The sequence below is a fragment of the Euprymna scolopes genome, chromosome 37, assembly GCF_053919585.1.
Source record: "Euprymna scolopes isolate OS-2025 chromosome 37, ASM5391958v1, whole genome shotgun sequence".
Taxonomy (NCBI): Eukaryota; Metazoa; Mollusca; class Cephalopoda; order Sepiida; family Sepiolidae; genus Euprymna; species Euprymna scolopes.
In genome coordinates, this window is record NC_136518.1 from 2,654,582 (window position 1) to 2,675,950 (window position 21,369).

Sequence of the window (21,369 nt, forward strand, 5' to 3'; positions counted from 1 at the left end):
GAAAACCGAAAAAAACAAATAAGAAATTAATTAAAATAGCTAGATGTTTTGCAAGTCAATTCAATTCCATGATCCATATATAAGAAAATTGTATTTTCTTTTTAAATAAATAGAAAAGAGGGTTTTTAATATGAATATCAATACACACAAAAGACAAACGAGTTTATAGGAGTATAGAAGAAGATAGATAGATAGATAGATAGATAGATAGATAGATATTTCTGTTAAAGAATAATAAACAAAAACATATCCTAGGTATAAGCCTCAAATAAATTAATTATTTATCGACATAACCACCATTTTTTAAATAACTTAAAACAACTTTTTGTCCCCCGAGGAAGTCAATTGTTTGATCTTAAAAGGAGTTATGGCTCTAGCAACATCAACTATGTTCTTCCACAAGGGATCCTTTGAAGTAAATTGCTCTCCTCCCTCATAAACTCCTCTTTTTAATATTGACCAGAGATATTCAATGGGGTTATGGTCTAGAGAACACGGTGGTTAGGTCATGAGAGTTTCCTCAACGAATCCCATAGATTCCAGAAAGGCTACAGTCACCCTAACAGAATGGGATGGTACATTGTCATGTATAAAAATCATGTGAAAGCGACGTGACAATGGTAGGTCATCTAGCCATGTCGACAAATGATTATCCAAAAAGGCCGTGTACGCATCGTTGGTAAGTTTTACACCCTCTGGCACTCGGAATGGTCCAACTAACTTATCCCCATGATGGCTCCACCTCCTTGTTGGCGATGAACTTTGTAATGAGTTGGAGTTCCGTTCGGATTTCAAACTTTGGTCCATCTATCCGGCCCGTCAAGAGTAGCATGGGCCTCATCCCTAAATAGGATCTGTTGGAAATCAATTTTCATGTAATTCTGTGACCGAACCATTCGTTTTTACCTATGTTGTTTGCTCAATGGAGCTATTGGTGAGATTTGATGTTCCTTGCAGTCTCATTCAACACATTGTATCGGGCCTGCCTGGATCTTGGAGCGATTCCAGCTTTTGCAAAAACGAAAGCACTGGTACTGTTTGTGTTTCGGTTGATTTCCCTACGAATTTTCCGAATATCACGATCTAAAATTATTCTCCTGGTGCCCCTATTTTTCTGGATTTGGTGTTCGGGTTGTTCAAGAATGAAGCCAAGGTTTTAGGATCCCTTTCCAGCTCCGTGGCTAAATCTTTGATGGACAATACTACTGCGAATTCTTTGCTTTTGGATAACCTTTAATCGCCTGATTTTTTTTGGCATTTAAAGAGATCTGCAATAAAGCGATGGACAGTCTTGGCCTTCGGGCCGAGATCAAAGTGTAGTATCTGATCCGACAGATACTGCAAGCAAAGACCCTATGTGGGGGCGACCCCACATATAAGACCTTGGTCAATGTAGGGGCAACCCTTCATACCTATTGTCACTATCCAGCTCCCCTACTCCCCGGGGAGTTGGTCCCCATTTCCCCTTCACTCCTCACATTAAAAATCGGCCTTGTGCCTAATTTGCTCAGGTGGGGGAGCAAATAAATACCTCAAAGTGTAGTATCTGTTCCGACAGATACTGCAAGCTATGACTAGCAAAGACCATATGTGGGAGAAACCCCACATATCTGACCTTAGTTACTGAAGGGGCAACCCTTCATACCAACAGTTTCTAATCCGGCTCCCACTTCCCACCTCTCGGGAGCTGGATCCCCCTTTCCCTCCCCATTCCCCCTATCTCCACATTAAAAAACGGCCTCCTGCCTAATTTGCTCAGTGGGGAAGCAAATAAATAAACAAACTCCCGGGGGAGTTGGTCCCCATTTCCCCTTCACTCCTCACATTAAAAATCGGCCTTGTGCCTAATTTGCTCAGTGGGGGAGCAAATAAATACCTCAAAGTGTAGTATCTGTTCTTCAGATGCTGCACTTAAGATAATTTGTACCAGTCAATGGAGGAGAAACCCTCTATACTGGGGCAATTATTATTTTTGGTCACAACCAGAGTGCTCCCTTTTTACCCTACTTTTAGGGGAGATGGTTTGACCCCACATTAAAAACGGCCTTGTGTCACATTTTGCTTTGGTGGGAAAGCAAATAAATCCATAAATAAAATGCCATAACTTCGTGAATATAATATAAATATATATATATAATTTTGAGGAATAACTTACCTTAAAGCAGCCCTTTGATGGTACAATTTCCATTTTTTTGAGACGTATGTTTAGTGAAATATTGATAGTTTACTGATCTGCTTTAAAGCGATTGACACAGTTTATATATGCACACACACACACACACACACACACACACACATATATGTGTGTATATATACATATATGTATATATACACACATATGTGTATCTATATATATGTATACACATATGTACATATATACACACATATGTGTATATATACACGCATACACACACGTATATATACTAGTGATAAAACGATTCCAATATTTTTCCCTATTCCGATACGATTTCCGATTACGTACTAAATTGCCGATTCCGATACAAGTACCGATTCCGATTCTGATTCTTCATAAATCTCTAAATCTATCTATATATCTATAAAAGTGAACGTGTGTCTGTGTGTGTGTGTGTGTGTGTGTGTGTGTGTGTGTGTGTACATTTCCCTACGCAATAAGTCTGTCTGTCAATTTTTAGTCGACAGACTCGAAATTTGATATACAGGGTACTGAGATTTGGGAAAAACTAAGTAATCGGTTTTGGCCAGAAATTTGGCTGTTAAAGGGTCAATGTTCAACGATTTGACTTTTGAGAACTCTACCCAACTCCTCCAACAATTTTGGGTATAAACAATTGAAATTTTAGATATAGGTTCCTTGAGCATGGATCTAACTTAATAACTTGATTTGAGCCTAAAACAATAAATTTTAAGGGGTTATAATAGAGGTCAAAGTTAAAAAAAAAATGACCCCTGCGGTCTCTACCAAATTACTCAGACAATTTCTGGTCTAAACATTTGAAATTTTACATAAAGGGTATTCAGAGATAGGGCAAGCTTTTTAATCGGTTTAGGTCGAAAATTTGAGCTACCAATATATAAATGTATGTATGTTTGTTTGCATGTCTGCCTAAAACTTTCGACAGAGGCGACGGATTTTCAAAAGATCAGTATCGTCATTGAAGCTCCACCCTTCAGACGACAAATACCGAAAAATTATCTAAAAACATAAATTGCTTCACCCTCAACTGGGCACTTTTCTACAGGGAGGGGTCGCTTTTTTCGCCGATATTTTCGAAAGTCATACCCTCTTTTCGATTGTTTAGCTTTAATTAAAACCTACGTCACTTCCGGTTTCTGGCTGTGGTTGTAACAGTAAAGACATCACGTTTTCCCCCGTTCTCTTCCTCTTTCACGATACGTGTTCAAGCCTGCTTTCCTACTATTACGTTTTTTTTTTTTTTTTTTTGCTCAACACACACCTCCAAACACTCGGGCAAAGCCGGGCACCCATGCTAGTGTATATATATATATATATATATATATATATATATATATATATATATATATATATATATATATATATAACTACTTCATTTACTCACATAAAATTAATATACGAAAGTATAAATTTATGCGTAAACTTTAAGTATTTACTTCAAAAGTGTTCAATACGTAGGTAGAGCTAGGTAGTAAGTTATAAAATATATATGGTGATTAAGCTACACTGAATATTCCGCGTTTCATCCTCTCTAGGATTCTTCACGCTTATGTGCATAATCCTGAAGAATCCTAGAGTGGATGAAACACGGAATATATATATATACTAGCAAATGTATCCGTCGTTGACTGGGTTCAAAAACAGTCTACAGAAAATGGACTCTGATTTATGAAAGTATGATAGGTTATGTAAAGGAAGGCTTGTAAAGAGATAGCTTCGAATTTGGGGGTATCAAAACCAAAGCAAAATATGATGAAAGTAAAAATAAAATAGATAAACCCCATAATTTATTATACCATACCTGTTCACACTGAAACACTTATCACAATATTATGTGGATCTATATTAAAAAACCTTGTTAAACTTTGTGACATAGTTCCATTCTATGGAGGTCAGGCGCGAACCAACACCCCATAATTTTATTATACCATATTTCTTCAAACTGAAGCATAATTATCAAAGTATACTTACGCAGTTAGATATGAAAAGTCTTTATTAAAGTGTGTACCTATTTCCATTCTATGGAGGCCAGGCGTGAACGCAGACCCCACAATTTTATTATACCATCCCTATTTAAGTTAACGCATACTTATCAAAGTATTATTATGTACATCTATATCAAAAACCCTTGTAAATGTTTTTTTTTTTAATTTTTAAGTTTTTTATTTCCATACTTTGTGGACCAGGCGCGAACGCAGACCCCACAATTTTAATGAACCACCGTTCTGCCAGATCAAACATACCCATTCCTGTGTCTCGATACATCTTCAATCATTATATGTAATCAGTTTTTTAAAATAGTCAACCATATAGGAGCCTATTCGTGACCAGACACACACACACACACACACACACACACACACACACACACACACACACACACACATTCAGCTTTATATATATATATATATATTAGTTTTGATCTTACTACTATATGCTAGGTTTAATATGATACTCGATAAGGTATTGTCTTAGTATTAATAAATACGCCATCTGTATAAATTAAAATATCACGTTTAAGCGTACTTTATGACCGGGCAGCACCGCACAAATTCATTTATAGCTTGAAGTGGTTTCATTTTAAATTTTTCTTATTTAGCTGTCGATAGCTTAAACAGTAGGGAATGTGGCTAAATATTTGGGTTTCGATTCTAGCTGATGGCACCCAAGTTATTGTTTTTTCTTTTTTTTTCAATCATTTGAAATCACTGCTATGTATTAGGTACAATATAATATTCAACAAAGAATTGACATGAATTGAAATATATTTAAGCGTATTTCACGGCCGGCCAAGATCACCCCCTTGCTCGTATAATATAAAATCTATCTATAAAAGTGTGAATGCGTGTGTGAGGACAACTCTCAACCTATATACTCAACGAATGTTCGGTCTACAGACTTGAAATTTGGTATATAGGGTATTCAGACATGCAGAAAACTTTTTAAATTGTTTTCATCTGAAAAAAGGGCTGCTAAGGCGTCAAAATTCAAAAATTGTCAATATATTTCTCTGGTTTTCAAACAATATCTATTTTGACATGAAATAAAAAATATATATTTATCTTCTCTATCTTACATCCTTGTGTTATCTGGCGTCACCCGGGAATACAAAGCTACCTTAGCGTAGTTCTAACGCTCCTCAATGGGGGATTACGTTACAGATCGAAGAACATCCCTTTCTCAATTATCAGCAATGCCCTCGATGTATATGTTCAAACTCATGTTCCCTGTGAACGTTAAGGCGAGGAGTTTGAAAAAAGTACTTCAAAGTAATGCATCATTAGCCATACATATTGATGGTTGAGAAGGTTTCTTGTAATTATTAAAGGAAACAAGCTTAGTTTTGGCAGCATTGAATGTTACTATTCATTTTTGTCCCATTGGAGGTTTTCCTCTAGGGTTTCTGCTGTTTCCTTAGATATGTGTTTATTTGTTCTCTCCCCATACCTGTTATAGAGCATGGTGTCATCAGCAAATATGCCCATCTCAGACAATTTTATCAGGGAGGTCATTTATGAATATCAGGTATAATAAAGAATCAATGGTCAACCCCTAAGGTACACCCGCATTTATGTCACATTGTTTTGATATACGACCACCGAGAACAACCTGGATTCTTCTATTATTTAAGAAGGATTTAATTATGTTAAGTATTTGTCCAGTAATACCATATGATCTAATTGTCCTGAAAAGACCATCGTGCCATACCCTGTCAAAAGCCTTAGATATATCTAGAGCTACTGCCCTACCTTTCCCTGCTTTGTCCAGTGTATGGTATATACATTCAAAGATTACAGTTAGGATATCTGCAATAGAACGAGCTTGCCTAAATCCATAGCGTTGATCGGAATAGAGCTTGATTTATTATGAACTTTACTACTTTATCACGTTTTGAATTAAGCAGTAATACTTGAATTCCTTAAAAATTGATTTTTTCTGGTATAATTGAAAATATAACAAAGAAAAAACAAACATTATTTTAATAGATCTTAATATATAGAGGGAAATTGCCTCATATAAGAGCCCTTAGGCAAAAATACTGGTCTCAATTTCTGATTCAAAACTTTGGCTGTAAGTTTCATGTCTGTGGATAAAAAACTGACAGAGGAGCGTGGTAGGCAAATTTTTTAAAACAAATATATATACACATACATAAATATATATAGAAATAGGTTTGTGTTTACTACAGGGTAACCCACTTAAAAGTAACTGAGAAAATATAGTAAAGTTGCTGCAAGTGCTCCTTATTGACATCCATACATTTCTGGGCACGTTTAACAACGTTTGCAGATACTGCCTTTAAATCTTCTCTGGCGATTCTCCTGATAGCATTGGTAATGTTCTCCTTTAGTTGGTCTAGATTGTGAGAATTATTTGCATAAACTTTTTTGTTTTAAAGTCCCCCAAAAATCACATGATGACAAATCCGGGGAACAGGGTGGCCATAATCCTTTGCTTATTGTTAACCCTTCCGTAAACATGTCATGAACTCGTGTCAGTGATCTGTGAGACGTGTGGCATGTAGCGCCATCTTGTTGGAAAAAAGAATTGCATTTTGTCTTGTGGTGTCAGTTGGTCGTTAAGAGAAAGATTAGAAAGATCGGACTACTTTTGAGTGGGCCACCTTGTATAACCTTTTTACGCAAATATTACGCAAGTATAAATTATGTAGAATATCTACATGAATATAATTACACGTAATAGTTAACTAAAATTGATCATTTCATGAGAAAACCGAAATAAAGAACTAATAGAGAATTATTTAAATGAATGTTTAAAAGAATATGCAAAATACTGCAACTCCATGATTTATCCATATATAACAAAGTTGTATTTTCTTTTTTTTTATGCTTTTTTTTACATAGGCATTACCACTCATCAAGGCCAAGAGGCCACTCGAGGATAAAGGTTAAGTAACGTACAGTACAAATTGGACAATATAGTAATCGTTAGTATTGGAAATTCGGTAAATTTATTAACTTATATGGAACGGCTCATCAAAAACTTGTGTACTTGAACACAACCATATTGTAGTCAGCTGGAAAGCAGGAAAACGGAAGACAATTCCACAGGCGTGCAGTTCTAAGAAAGAAGCTTTGATCATGGAATCTACGTTTAGGTTTAGGCACAGATAAAGAGTGGGGGAAATTGTTGATAGTGTTTTCTGCTTCTTGGCCTTCGGGCCAAGATCTTTTTTCTATTATCAAAGTGTAGTATCTGTTCCAGCAGATACTGCAATCAAAGTAATATGCGGAGGCAATCCCACATATCAGACTGTTGCTCTTGAGCTATCAGTTTTGGTCAATGTAGGGGAAACCCTTCATACCAGTTGTCATTATCCAGTTCCCTCTCAGGAGAACTGGTCGCCCTCCCCTTACTCTCCACATTAAAAAACGGCCTTGTGCCTAATTTGCTCACTGGGGAAGCAAATAAATAACTAAATAGAAAAAAGGGTTTTTAATATGAATATCAATACACAAAAAATCCCAAATTTATAGGAGTATAGACTAATGTTCTTATTTACAAATCTATCTCATCTTAATCTGTAATATGTATCTACGTTAGGTATTTACTTACCTAACGCCAACCCTAACCCTAACGCCCCTCGACCAATCTCAAATAACCTCCTCCACAAATTCTTAGTGGCACCTGTTCGGAGTCTTTGAACAGGTGCCAATACCACACAGTTCATGCGTCTTGCTTCAGTTGCTAAGCAACCGGACACGGTAAGTTTTCGCATGATCGATATCCCAGTCTCTCTTCATCTTTGGGGAATGTCGCCATCCGAATATTCGTTACCGCCTGTCTTGTCTACGATTATCGATCTCTTGGTGGCTGGTCACGTGTTCCTCCACACGATGCACTCTTTTCGCGCGAAAGGTGAAAAGGCGAAAAGAGCGGGGAGGAATAAAATGAAAAACGTCGGTGAATGAGGAAAGGAAGAAAAAAAAGTGAAAAATATACAAAAGAAGAAGAAAAGCATACTATAATAAAGAGTAAGGTGTATTTAATATACTATAATAAAGAGTAAGGTGTATTTATTTTATTTCTTTAATCAAATTTGTGTGTGAGTATATATATATATATATATATATATATATATATATATGTGTATCTTTTTTTATTATTTATTTAACTTCAGTAAGTTTTAAGAGATCAAGGGGCTCCCTCCTGGAGCTAACACTTGATTCTGTTATGATTTAAATTTATATCCCAGGACTCTTTAAAGAATAGATGCTGTTCCCTTTATGGCTGCTATTTGTATTTCGTTTGGTAGAGTTCTCAAAGGTCAAATCGTTGAACTTTGACCTCTTAATCGCCAAATTTCTGGCCAAAAACTGATCACATCGATTTCCCCAAATCTCAGTACCCTGTATATCAAATTTCGAGTCTGTAGACTTTAAATTGACAGAGTTATTGCGTAGGGAAATGTACAAACCCACATGTTCACTTTTATAGATATACTAGCATGGGCGCCGGGGTTGCCCGGGTGTTTGGATGTGTATGTTGAGCAAAAAAAAAAAAAAAGTGGTAGTAGGAAGGCAGGTTCGAACCCGTACGCAAAGGAGGAAAAGAACAGGGTAAAACTTAACGTTTATGTTGTTACGACCACTGCCAAACTGGAAGCGACATTTTTTAAAATTAAGGCTAGACAATCTAAAGGAGAGGATAGCTTTCAAAAATACCGGCGAAAAAAATGACCCCCCCTTGTAGAAAATTGTCTAGTTGAAGGGGAAGATATTAATGTTTTTAGCCAATTTTTCGATATTTGTTGTATGAAAGATCGAACTTTAAAACGATACTGATCTTGGTAAAATCCGTCGCCTCTATTGAAATTTTAAGGTAGACATGCAAACAGACACAGATACATACATTTATATATTATTAACTAAAGATTTTCAACCCAAACTGATGAAAAAGCTTGCCCTATCCCTGAATACCCTTTATGTAAAATTTCAAATATTAAGACCAGAAATTGTCAGAGTAATTTGGAAGAGACCGCAGAGGTCAATTTTTTTTAAAACTTTGATCCCTATTATGACCCCTTAAAATTTATTGTTTTGGGCTCAAATCAAGTTATTAAGTTAGATCCATGTCCAAGGAACCTATATCTAAAATTTCAAGTACGTAGACACAAAATTGTCGGAGGAGTTTGGTAGAGTTCTCAAAGGTCAAATCGTTGAACGTTGACTCCTTAATCGCCAAATTTCTGGCCAAAAACCGATCACATCGATTTTCCTAAATCTCAGAACCCTGTATATCAAATTTCGAGTTTGTCGACTAAAGATTGACAGAGTTATTGCGTAGGGAAATGTACACAGACACACAGATACACAGATACACACACAGACACGTTCACTTTTATATATATATATATATATATATATATATATATATATATATATATATATATATATATATATACATAGATTGATAGATAGATAGATAGACTAATAGCTTAAACAAAAGTATATAGGTATACATAAATATATATGAAAACAATTTTTTGTTTACTGTAAAAAAAATTTTATGCAAGTATAAATCATGTAGAATATCTGCATGAATATAATTGCACGTAGTAGTTAACTAAAGATGATCGTTCCATAAGAAAACCGAAAAAAACAAATAAGAAATTAATTAAAATAGCTAGATGTTTTGCAAGTCAATTCAATTCCATGATCCATATATAAGAAAATTGTATTTTCTTTTTAAATAAATAGAAAAGAGGGTTTTTAATATGAATATCAATACACACAAAAGACAAACGAGTTTATAGGAGTATAGAAGAAGATAGATAGATAGATAGATAGATAGATAGATAGATATTTCTGTTAAAGAATAATAAACAAAAACATATCCTAGGTATAAGCCTCAAATAAATTAATTATTTATCGACATAACCACCATTTTTTAAATAACTTAAAACAACTTTTTGTCCCCCGAGGAAGTCAATTGTTTGATCTTAAAAGGAGTTATGGCTCTAGCAACATCAACTATGTTCTTCCACAAGGGATCCTTTGAAGTAAATTGCTCTCCTCCCTCATAAACTCCTCTTTTTAATATTGACCAGAGATATTCAATGGGGTTATGGTCTAGAGAACACGGTGGTTAGGTCATGAGAGTTTCCTCAACGAATCCCATAGATTCCAGAAAGGCTACAGTCACCCTAACAGAATGGGATGGTACATTGTCATGTATAAAAATCATGTGAAAGCGACGTGACAATGGTAGGTCATCTAGCCATGTCGACAAATGATTATCCAAAAAGGCCGTGTACGCATCGTTGGTAAGTTTTACACCCTCTGGCACTCGGAATGGTCCAACTAACTTATCCCCATGATGGCTCCACCTCCTTGTTGGCGATGAACTTTGTAATGAGTTGGAGTTCCGTTCGGATTTCAAACTTTGGTCCATCTATCCGGCCCGTCAAGAGTAGCATGGGCCTCATCCCTAAATAGGATCTGTTGGAAATCAATTTTCATGTAATTCTGTGACCGAACCATTCGTTTTTACCTATGTTGTTTGCTCAATGGAGCTATTGGTGAGATTTGATGTTCCTTGCAGTCTCATTCAACACATTGTATCGGGCCTGCCTGGATCTTGGAGCGATTCCAGCTTTTGCAAAAACGAAAGCACTGGTACTGTTTGTGTTTCGGTTGATTTCCCTACGAATTTTCCGAATATCACGATCTAAAATTATTCTCCTGGTGCCCCTATTTTTCTGGATTTGGTGTTCGGGTTGTTCAAGAATGAAGCCAAGGTTTTAGGATCCCTTTCCAGCTCCGTGGCTAAATCTTTGATGGACAATACTACTGCGAATTCTTTGCTTTTGGATAACCTTTAATCGCCTGATTTTTTTTGGCATTTAAAGAGATCTGCAATAAAGCGATGGACAGTCTTGGCCTTCGGGCCGAGATCAAAGTGTAGTATCTGATCCGACAGATACTGCAAGCAAAGACCCTATGTGGGGGCGACCCCACATATAAGACCTTGGTCAATGTAGGGGCAACCCTTCATACCTATTGTCACTATCCAGCTCCCCTACTCCCCGGGGAGTTGGTCCCCATTTCCCCTTCACTCCTCACATTAAAAATCGGCCTTGTGCCTAATTTGCTCAGGTGGGGGAGCAAATAAATACCTCAAAGTGTAGTATCTGTTCCGACAGATACTGCAAGCTATGACTAGCAAAGACCATATGTGGGAGAAACCCCACATATCTGACCTTAGTTACTGAAGGGGCAACCCTTCATACCAACAGTTTCTAATCCGGCTCCCACTTCCCACCTCTCGGGAGCTGGATCCCCCTTTCCCTCCCCATTCCCCCTATCTCCACATTAAAAAACGGCCTCCTGCCTAATTTGCTCAGTGGGGAAGCAAATAAATAAACAAACTCCCGGGGGAGTTGGTCCCCATTTCCCCTTCACTCCTCACATTAAAAATCGGCCTTGTGCCTAATTTGCTCAGTGGGGGAGCAAATAAATACCTCAAAGTGTAGTATCTGTTCTTCAGATGCTGCACTTAAGATAATTTGTACCAGTCAATGGAGGAGAAACCCTCTATACTGGGGCAATTATTATTTTTGGTCACAACCAGAGTGCTCCCTTTTTACCCTACTTTTAGGGGAGATGGTTTGACCCCACATTAAAAACGGCCTTGTGTCACATTTTGCTTTGGTGGGAAAGCAAATAAATCCATAAATAAAATGCCATAACTTCGTGAATATAATATAAATATATATATATAATTTTGAGGAATAACTTACCTTAAAGCAGCCCTTTGATGGTACAATTTCCATTTTTTTTGAGACGTATGTTTAGTGAAATATTGATAGTTTACTGATCTGCTTTAAAGCGATTGACACAGTTTATATATGCACACACACACACACACACACACACACACACATATATGTGTGTATATATACATATATGTATATATACACACATATGTGTATCTATATATATGTATACACATATGTACATATATACACACATATGTGTATATATACACGCATACACACACGTATATATACTAGTGATAAAACGATTCCAATATTTTTCCCTATTCCGATACGATTTCCGATTACGTACTAAATTGCCGATTCCGATACAAGTACCGATTCCGATTCTGATTCTTCATAAATCTCTAAATCTATCTATATATCTATAAAAGTGAACGTGTGTCTGTGTGTGTGTGTGTGTGTGTGTGTGTGTGTGTGTGTGTACATTTCCCTACGCAATAAGTCTGTCTGTCAATTTTTAGTCGACAGACTCGAAATTTGATATACAGGGTACTGAGATTTGGGAAAAACTAAGTAATCGGTTTTGGCCAGAAATTTGGCTGTTAAAGGGTCAATGTTCAACGATTTGACTTTTGAGAACTCTACCCAACTCCTCCAACAATTTTGGGTATAAACAATTGAAATTTTAGATATAGGTTCCTTGAGCATGGATCTAACTTAATAACTTGATTTGAGCCTAAAACAATAAATTTTAAGGGGTTATAATAGAGGTCAAAGTTAAAAAAAAAATGACCCCTGCGGTCTCTACCAAATTACTCAGACAATTTCTGGTCTAAACATTTGAAATTTTACATAAAGGGTATTCAGAGATAGGGCAAGCTTTTTAATCGGTTTAGGTCGAAAATTTGAGCTACCAATATATAAATGTATGTATGTTTGTTTGCATGTCTGCCTAAAACTTTCGACAGAGGCGACGGATTTTCAAAAGATCAGTATCGTCATTGAAGCTCCACCCTTCAGACGACAAATACCGAAAAATTATCTAAAAACATAAATTGCTTCACCCTCAACTGGGCACTTTTCTACAGGGAGGGGTCGCTTTTTTCGCCGATATTTTCGAAAGTCATACCCTCTTTTCGATTGTTTAGCTTTAATTAAAACCTACGTCACTTCCGGTTTCTGGCTGTGGTTGTAACAGTAAAGACATCACGTTTTCCCCCGTTCTCTTCCTCTTTCACGATACGTGTTCAAGCCTGCTTTCCTACTATTACGTTTTTTTTTTTTTTTTTTTGCTCAACACACACCTCCAAACACTCGGGCAAAGCCGGGCACCCATGCTAGTGTATATATATATATATATATATATATATATATATATATATATATATATATATATATATATATATATATAACTACTTCATTTACTCACATAAAATTAATATACGAAAGTATAAATTTATGCGTAAACTTTAAGTATTTACTTCAAAAGTGTTCAATACGTAGGTAGAGCTAGGTAGTAAGTTATAAAATATATATGGTGATTAAGCTACACTGAATATTCCGCGTTTCATCCTCTCTAGGATTCTTCACGCTTATGTGCATAATCCTGAAGAATCCTAGAGTGGATGAAACACGGAATATATATATATACTAGCAAATGTATCCGTCGTTGACTGGGTTCAAAAACAGTCTACAGAAAATGGACTCTGATTTATGAAAGTATGATAGGTTATGTAAAGGAAGGCTTGTAAAGAGATAGCTTCGAATTTGGGGGTATCAAAACCAAAGCAAAATATGATGAAAGTAAAAATAAAATAGATAAACCCCATAATTTATTATACCATACCTGTTCACACTGAAACACTTATCACAATATTATGTGGATCTATATTAAAAAACCTTGTTAAACTTTGTGACATAGTTCCATTCTATGGAGGTCAGGCGCGAACCAACACCCCATAATTTTATTATACCATATTTCTTCAAACTGAAGCATAATTATCAAAGTATACTTACGCAGTTAGATATGAAAAGTCTTTATTAAAGTGTGTACCTATTTCCATTCTATGGAGGCCAGGCGTGAACGCAGACCCCACAATTTTATTATACCATCCCTATTTAAGTTAACGCATACTTATCAAAGTATTATTATGTACATCTATATCAAAAACCCTTGTAAATGTTTTTTTTTTTAATTTTTAAGTTTTTTATTTCCATACTTTGTGGACCAGGCGCGAACGCAGACCCCACAATTTTAATGAACCACCGTTCTGCCAGATCAAACATACCCATTCCTGTGTCTCGATACATCTTCAATCATTATATGTAATCAGTTTTTTAAAATAGTCAACCATATAGGAGCCTATTCGTGACCAGACACACACACACACACACACACACACACACACACACACACACACACACACACACACACACACACATTCAGCTTTATATATATATATATATATTAGTTTTGATCTTACTACTATATGCTAGGTTTAATATGATACTCGATAAGGTATTGTCTTAGTATTAATAAATACGCCATCTGTATAAATTAAAATATCACGTTTAAGCGTACTTTATGACCGGGCAGCACCGCACAAATTCATTTATAGCTTGAAGTGGTTTCATTTTAAATTTTTCTTATTTAGCTGTCGATAGCTTAAACAGTAGGGAATGTGGCTAAATATTTGGGTTTCGATTCTAGCTGATGGCACCCAAGTTATTGTTTTTTCTTTTTTTTTCAATCATTTGAAATCACTGCTATGTATTAGGTACAATATAATATTCAACAAAGAATTGACATGAATTGAAATATATTTAAGCGTATTTCACGGCCGGCCAAGATCACCCCCTTGCTCGTATAATATAAAATCTATCTATAAAAGTGTGAATGCGTGTGTGAGGACAACTCTCAACCTATATACTCAACGAATGTTCGGTCTACAGACTTGAAATTTGGTATATAGGGTATTCAGACATGCAGAAAACTTTTTAAATTGTTTTCATCTGAAAAAAGGGCTGCTAAGGCGTCAAAATTCAAAAATTGTCATTGTATTTTTATCTGTTTGTCAACTGTTTCCCGAATGCGCATGCGCGAATTGTTCAAATTACAGCTTCCTTATGTTAGGAATAAGTAGGTTTGAAAACATTTTTTAAAGATTGTCTCAACCTGGCCCAATTGTTATTGCACTTGACTCACTGTTTTTAGGTTTTGGTTTCTATCTCAGAGATTTTTTTTATTTGCAAGAAGTGAGATTTTTTAGAAGAAAAAAAAACATATTACTCGCATAAACATATCTCAGTTTCTTTCCGTATTTTCTTTACTTAATTTGTTCAAAGGTATTTAAAGTTAAGTTTAATACCGGGAAACGCCGGGTACATCTGCTAGTATGGCATAAAAATGAGAGATAGAAATGCAGTTATTCATCGAAATAAAATTTTAACAATAATTTGGATTGTGGATAGATTCTTGCCTTAGGCATTATGATTAAGAGAATGCGGAAAGAAAAAAGAAGGAATTCGAGAGAGCGAGGAAGAAAAGGGGGTGGAGAAGGGAGACCAGTGTGTGGGGGGGGGCGATAAAATCTGAGACCAGTGCTGAGGGTCGGGGAAGAACTGAGTCCGTGTTGGAGTCGCAGTAAAAGTCCGAGGTACCCAGCAACAGAAAATTTGATTTTCTCAAGCCAAAATGTGTAGGCGGTTCCTATCGACTTGGTAAAGCCAGGAAGAACACAAGAGAGGCAATCGATCGAAAGATCCGGTCAAGTATTTTCTCTCTCTCTCTCTCTCTCTCTCTCTCTCTCTCTCTCTCCCTCTCTCTCTTATTTTTTTTTCTTTCGTGGCGAAGTTATATTAAGACGGGCCGATTTGCTCAGTAAGAAAAAAGAACACACACACACACACACACACACACACACACACACACACACACACACACACACACACACACACACATATATATATATATATAACCTGTATCACAAGTAAATATAAAAGTGCTCGATCGCACGTTCTAGAAAAGCTAACATAAATTATTTATAAACTATACAATGTCACATATACAAATTAATGATTACATATGTGCATACCTGTTTCAGTGGAGTCCCAATTCAGGGACAGCACTTCATCAGACAAAAAAAAAATTGTTATTGTAAACAGGTGTCAAGATTACATTATTTTTTTTATAAGATATTTGGATGTGATCTACATTTCGGGACAGGTTAGGATGTATACTTTGTCAATGTAAGCCGTAGGGTTTGGGGGGATGTGTTGAGAAAGGCGAAATTCTGTTTCCCGCGTTTAGGCTATCATTAGAGGGTAGGTGTTAGGTGATTCTTTTAACTTAGTGGTTATTTATTGCCCTTGATTTGAAAATTTATTGTATCTTAAGTTGTTTATCTGGTTGTATATCTTTTATTGGTGGTCACGTTAATTTCCTTTTGACAAGTATTATTTTTATTCGTTTTTATTTTTTATTTCTCGTTTTTTATTATTTTTTATTCATTCATTTGTCTTTAGTTTTCTGGTTTTCAGAGTAGGAGTGGGGGAAGGAAGTACCGATTCGCGCGATTAGGCTATTGACAGGTGGGAGGTGCTCGCATTCTATTAGTCTGTTGGCTATTTATCTTGCTTTGATCTAAAGGCCAAATTCTTGTCATCGCTAGTACTTATGTGCTTACGTGCACGGTTGGGTTGGTGTTTCTTTTAAATTGATATGTGGGCTTATTAATACGACTTAAGATGTATTGGTAGTTATATTTTTCCCTATACAATGATGTTTAGGTTAATTATCGTAGCAAAGCTATTTACATGTAAATATATAAACTTATTTTCGGTGGTTGTCATTTTTTTTATCTAAATTCGGGTAGTTAAATTTTTTCTTAATATAATATGTATATATTTGATGGGTTAATGGGTTAATATGTTTAGTTCTAGGGTTGGATTCTTGGACTATATATATATATATAAAAGAGCAAATAGTTAATAAAACATGTTTAAAAACACTTTGAAAAAGAGTAAAAACATATTTAATTTGAAAAGGAAACACTTGATAAGTGGATAGTTCTTAATCCGCAGAGTTTCGAAGAAATATTTTCCTTCTCAACAGAGGGTAGGAATTAGCAAAATGCGGGATCGGATTTTGCTTGCAAAAGTATTTGATGAAACTGCAAGTAAGTCGAAGATCTTACTTGAAAACAAAATAAGTTAAGCAGAGGGAATATGGTAAAGAAAAAGGTGATTACACATTAATGGATAGTCTGGTGGAAGATAAAAAAATCCAGTGACGGTAAAATCCAAATGTAAAACTTCAAAAAAGTTAAAAGAATTTCCATTTGTACAAGTAAAATCTAAAGAAATCCCGTAATTGGAAGAAGATGGTCCATAATAATCCAAAGGCAGAAATCCATGGAATAATTCACAAAAAAAGTGTGTACAAGGAAAAAATAATATTAATAAAAGAAAAATAAGATGTGCTTTTCACTCTACTTCCGAGACATAACTATAAATAATAAAAAAAAAAAATCTGGGAAGAGAAAGGAAATATATATATATATATATATATATATATATATATATATATATATATATATATATATATATATATATATATATATATATAATTGTAATGCAATGAATTTCAAAAAACTCTCATTGAAATGAAATGAAGTGGTTGAGTTTCATATAAAATTTTTTTTATTATTATAAGCAAGACAAAGAATGCTTTAGAAAATGTATCTCCTTAATCTATAGGGTTTCGACGTCTACCATCTCATCAGAAGAGAGAAAATATTAGCAAATACTTATAAAGGTATGCACCCTATTTGCTAAAGTCAGTGAGACATGGAAAGTCAAAGTGAAAATAATAAATTTATCAGAAGTCCTGTAGCAGGAGGATTTGCAGAAAAAGGATATGAATGTTTTTTTAGATCCAGCTTGCTTAGTAAAATCCATGTTATGCGTTCTTTACATCCGTTTGGTATAGAATATTACTGCCAGTAATATTTTGTAAACCTACAATCTCACATTTTCCATAACAACTGATTGTTAAATAAAAACTATTCTAAAGTATATATATATATATATATATATATATATATATATATATATATATATATATATATATATATATATATATATATATATATGGGGGGGCATGAATAGCATATATTTCGTTTATTTAGTTACCTGGTTGGAGTGTTAAGTTATCTTTGGAGGTTAATTATGTAGATGGTATACTAATGTGGCGTTGATTTTCGATAATAATTCCTGTAGGTGAATATCAACATTCCAATAAAGGGAGTGTACAACCCATAGATTATTTTAGTTAAACGTCTTCGGGTATTTAATTATCAAATATGCAAAAATATAAAACCGCACTCATGTTCATCTAATTCTTGGCAAAATTGGTTTCCGTTTGGTTAGTTTGGAATAAGTGGCGGATGTTTGAGATGGAGCTAGGAGGTATTAGCCAGGTTGTTTTATTCTAGCGTCTTCTGCCAGGAAGGTGGGCTCTCTCTACCGTGCTAGAAAACTACTTACGCCTGAAAGTATCTTGTGTCTCTATAAGACCACCATTCGCCCATGTATGGAGTACTGTTGTCACATTTGGCCTGGTGTATCTTCTACTTGTCTCTCGCTCCTGGACAGGGTTCAAAAGAGAGTTACTAACCTAATAGGCTCTGAAGTGTCATCTAGGCTTCAGCCTCTGTCCCATCAACGAAATGTTGCATCCCTCTGCCTGTTCTATAAGTACTTTAATGGTGAATGCTCTGACGAACTACAAGCACTTGTGCCCCCTGGACGTAAATACCCCCGACTAACCCGACAAGCAGCAAAATCCCACCCCTTCACAGTTGAGATTCCTAGATGTAAGAGAGCCTTCTACTCCAGTAGTTTCTTCCCCAGAACAGCTAGACTTTGGAACTCCCTTTCGGAATTCTGCTTTCCCAACTGTACTGACATGCAGAAGTTCAAGTGTGATGTGAACAGACATCTTGCTTCTCATCTCCCTTCATAATACCCCTGCAACTTCTGTCCCCGATAGTAGCCCCCTACTTCAATGCGGCACTGTGCCTTGTTTGGGTTGAAAGTTGAATTTAAAAAAAAATGATTTTTTATAGATTATTTAAAGCGTAGTTACCAAAGTGTTTGCAGTTGATAGCCGATTCAATTTTTACATTTAGTAACTTATCTCGGTCCTTAAAACTAAGAATCTCATATTTCTCTGCTAAACATAGGTAACAGGGTGAAATTAGTGAACTACATGTTTTAGCCTTCCTAAGAATTTTCCATTTGATTGAAGGTGTTTTGTTCGCCTCGATTAGCTTCCAGTAGTGTAACGAGAGTGAGGTGTCATTAGCATATGTTCTATTATGCATTGATAGTCTGTGTCCACAGAATCAGATTTTCAAGATCACTGAAGTGCTACCTATGTAGAATTTTTCTGCTTCCGGGTCTCCACGATACATATCCTAGCCTCGGTTTCGAACAAACATACTTATATATTGGCACAGTGGTTGGATGCCGGAGAAGCTTCACAACACTTCCCGAAGCCGAAATTACACACAAAAAAGGTTATGGTGACTGTTTGGTGGTCTGCAGCCAGTCTCGTCCATCACAGCTTCTTGAATCCGAATGAAACGATTACAGCGGAGAAGTTCTGCTGAGAAACTGATAAAATGCACCAGAAGCTCCAATGTATGTGCTGGAGATTGGTTAATATGAAGGGACCAATTCTCCTCCATGACAACGAATTGGGCTACGAAACTCTGCCCCATCTGTCATATTCACTAGACCTCTCGCCCACCGATTATCACTTTTTAAGCATCTCGAGAACTTCCTGCACGAAAAATACTTCAAAAGCCGAGATGATGCCGAATCGGCGTCCAATAACTTCATTGCTTCCAGAACTCCGGATTTCTGTGCTAATGAGATAAATAACCTTGTTTCTTGTTGGCAAAAATTATTGGTTCTTAATTTTAACCAATGGAAAGAAATGATTAAATAAATAAATAAAATAAAATAAATAAATAAATAAAATAAATAACCAATGAATAAATAAAATAAATAACCAATGAAGAAAAGAGAAGAGGGGGGAGTATATGAATTGTTCAAAACCAGTTAGATTAATTTATCCCCGACAATCAAGCCTGAAGGATTGGAAAGTATTAGAACTTATGATAAATATGGTGATTACATCAGCCAGTTCCTGCCAGAAGTGAAGACTGTCATTCGGAAATTGGAAAGGATCGAAAATGGAACTAATAGACAAAAAACGTCTATTTTATTTAATGAAATATGTCTTAGAGAAAAAATGTACCTTAGAGAAAAACTTCTGCCTAAATGCACACACATACACACACAATTGCGCCAACTAGCTAAAAGTGCTATTTTGGCAACCACGCATATAAATAGCCCTTTTTTTAGTTGGTGCAATTACCCCCGGATTTCGCGCAATTACCCCAAAGTAGGGTGTATATATATATATAAGTATGTATGTATATGTACATTTTAAAGATACCACGTTAATAAGAATAGATACACACGCGTATTTATTTATCCCTTGCGATGAATCCTGAAGAACTGGAAAGTACTCGGACTTATGATAAATATGGTGATCACATCAGCCAGTTCCTGCCAAAAGTGAAGACTTATTCGGAAGTTGGAAAGGATCGAAAATAGAATTAACAGACAAAAAAACGTCTATTTTATTTTGTGCAATATGCTTTAGAGAAAATATGCTGCCCCCCCCCCACACACACACACACAATTGCGCCAAGTCCGGGGTAATTGCGCCAATTAGCTAAAAGTGCTCTTTTGGCAATCACGCATATAAATAGATAAAGAGAAGGAAAATTGAAGATCGTTTGTCTGAAAAGGAAAGAGGGAAGCGGAAAAAGAAATAAAAACGAAAGAAAGAAAGAAACTAACAAACAAACAAAAGAGGAAGAAGAAAGGAAAAGAGGGAAAAAGAAAGAAAAGAAAAACTGCAAACTCAAGAAAGAAAGAGAAAATGTATGGAAGAAGAAAAAAAGAAAAACTTAAGAAAAAAGAAAAAAAAGAGGAAAAGAAAGTTTTTAAATACAAGAAAACAAAGACAATTAAAAGAATAGGGGGGGAGTAACTGAAAAAAGTATTTATTAAAACAAATCGCCCCCGGGTGGATTCGAACCACCAACCTTTCGGTTAACAGCCGAACGCGCTAACCGGTTGCGCCACGAAGGCAACATTGACACTGATAAACGTAATATCATTTATCTTTTATTTTAACAGAAGAAAAACGTGCTAAGGAGAAAGAAAATTTTAGATTGTTAAACTAGAAAGGAAAGCGAAAAAAAGAAAAAGGAAGAAGAAAGTAAAATTGAGAAAAGAAAGAAAAGAAAAACTACAAAATCGAGAAAGAAAGAGGAACTGTATGGAAGAAAAAAAGAAAAACAAAAAAAAA

The 21,369-nt window shown here is 35.6% G+C and overlaps 1 non-coding gene across 1 annotated transcript; it reads right to left on the reverse strand.

Annotated features, from left to right (window-relative positions):
- Positions 1 to 21,075: 21,075 nt before the first annotated feature.
- Positions 21,076 to 21,149, reverse strand: Trnan-guu (transfer RNA asparagine (anticodon GUU)). The gene has a single exon. It is a non-coding gene; the product is annotated as a tRNA-Asn (tRNA).
- Between the last annotated feature and the right edge of the window lie 220 nt (positions 21,150 to 21,369).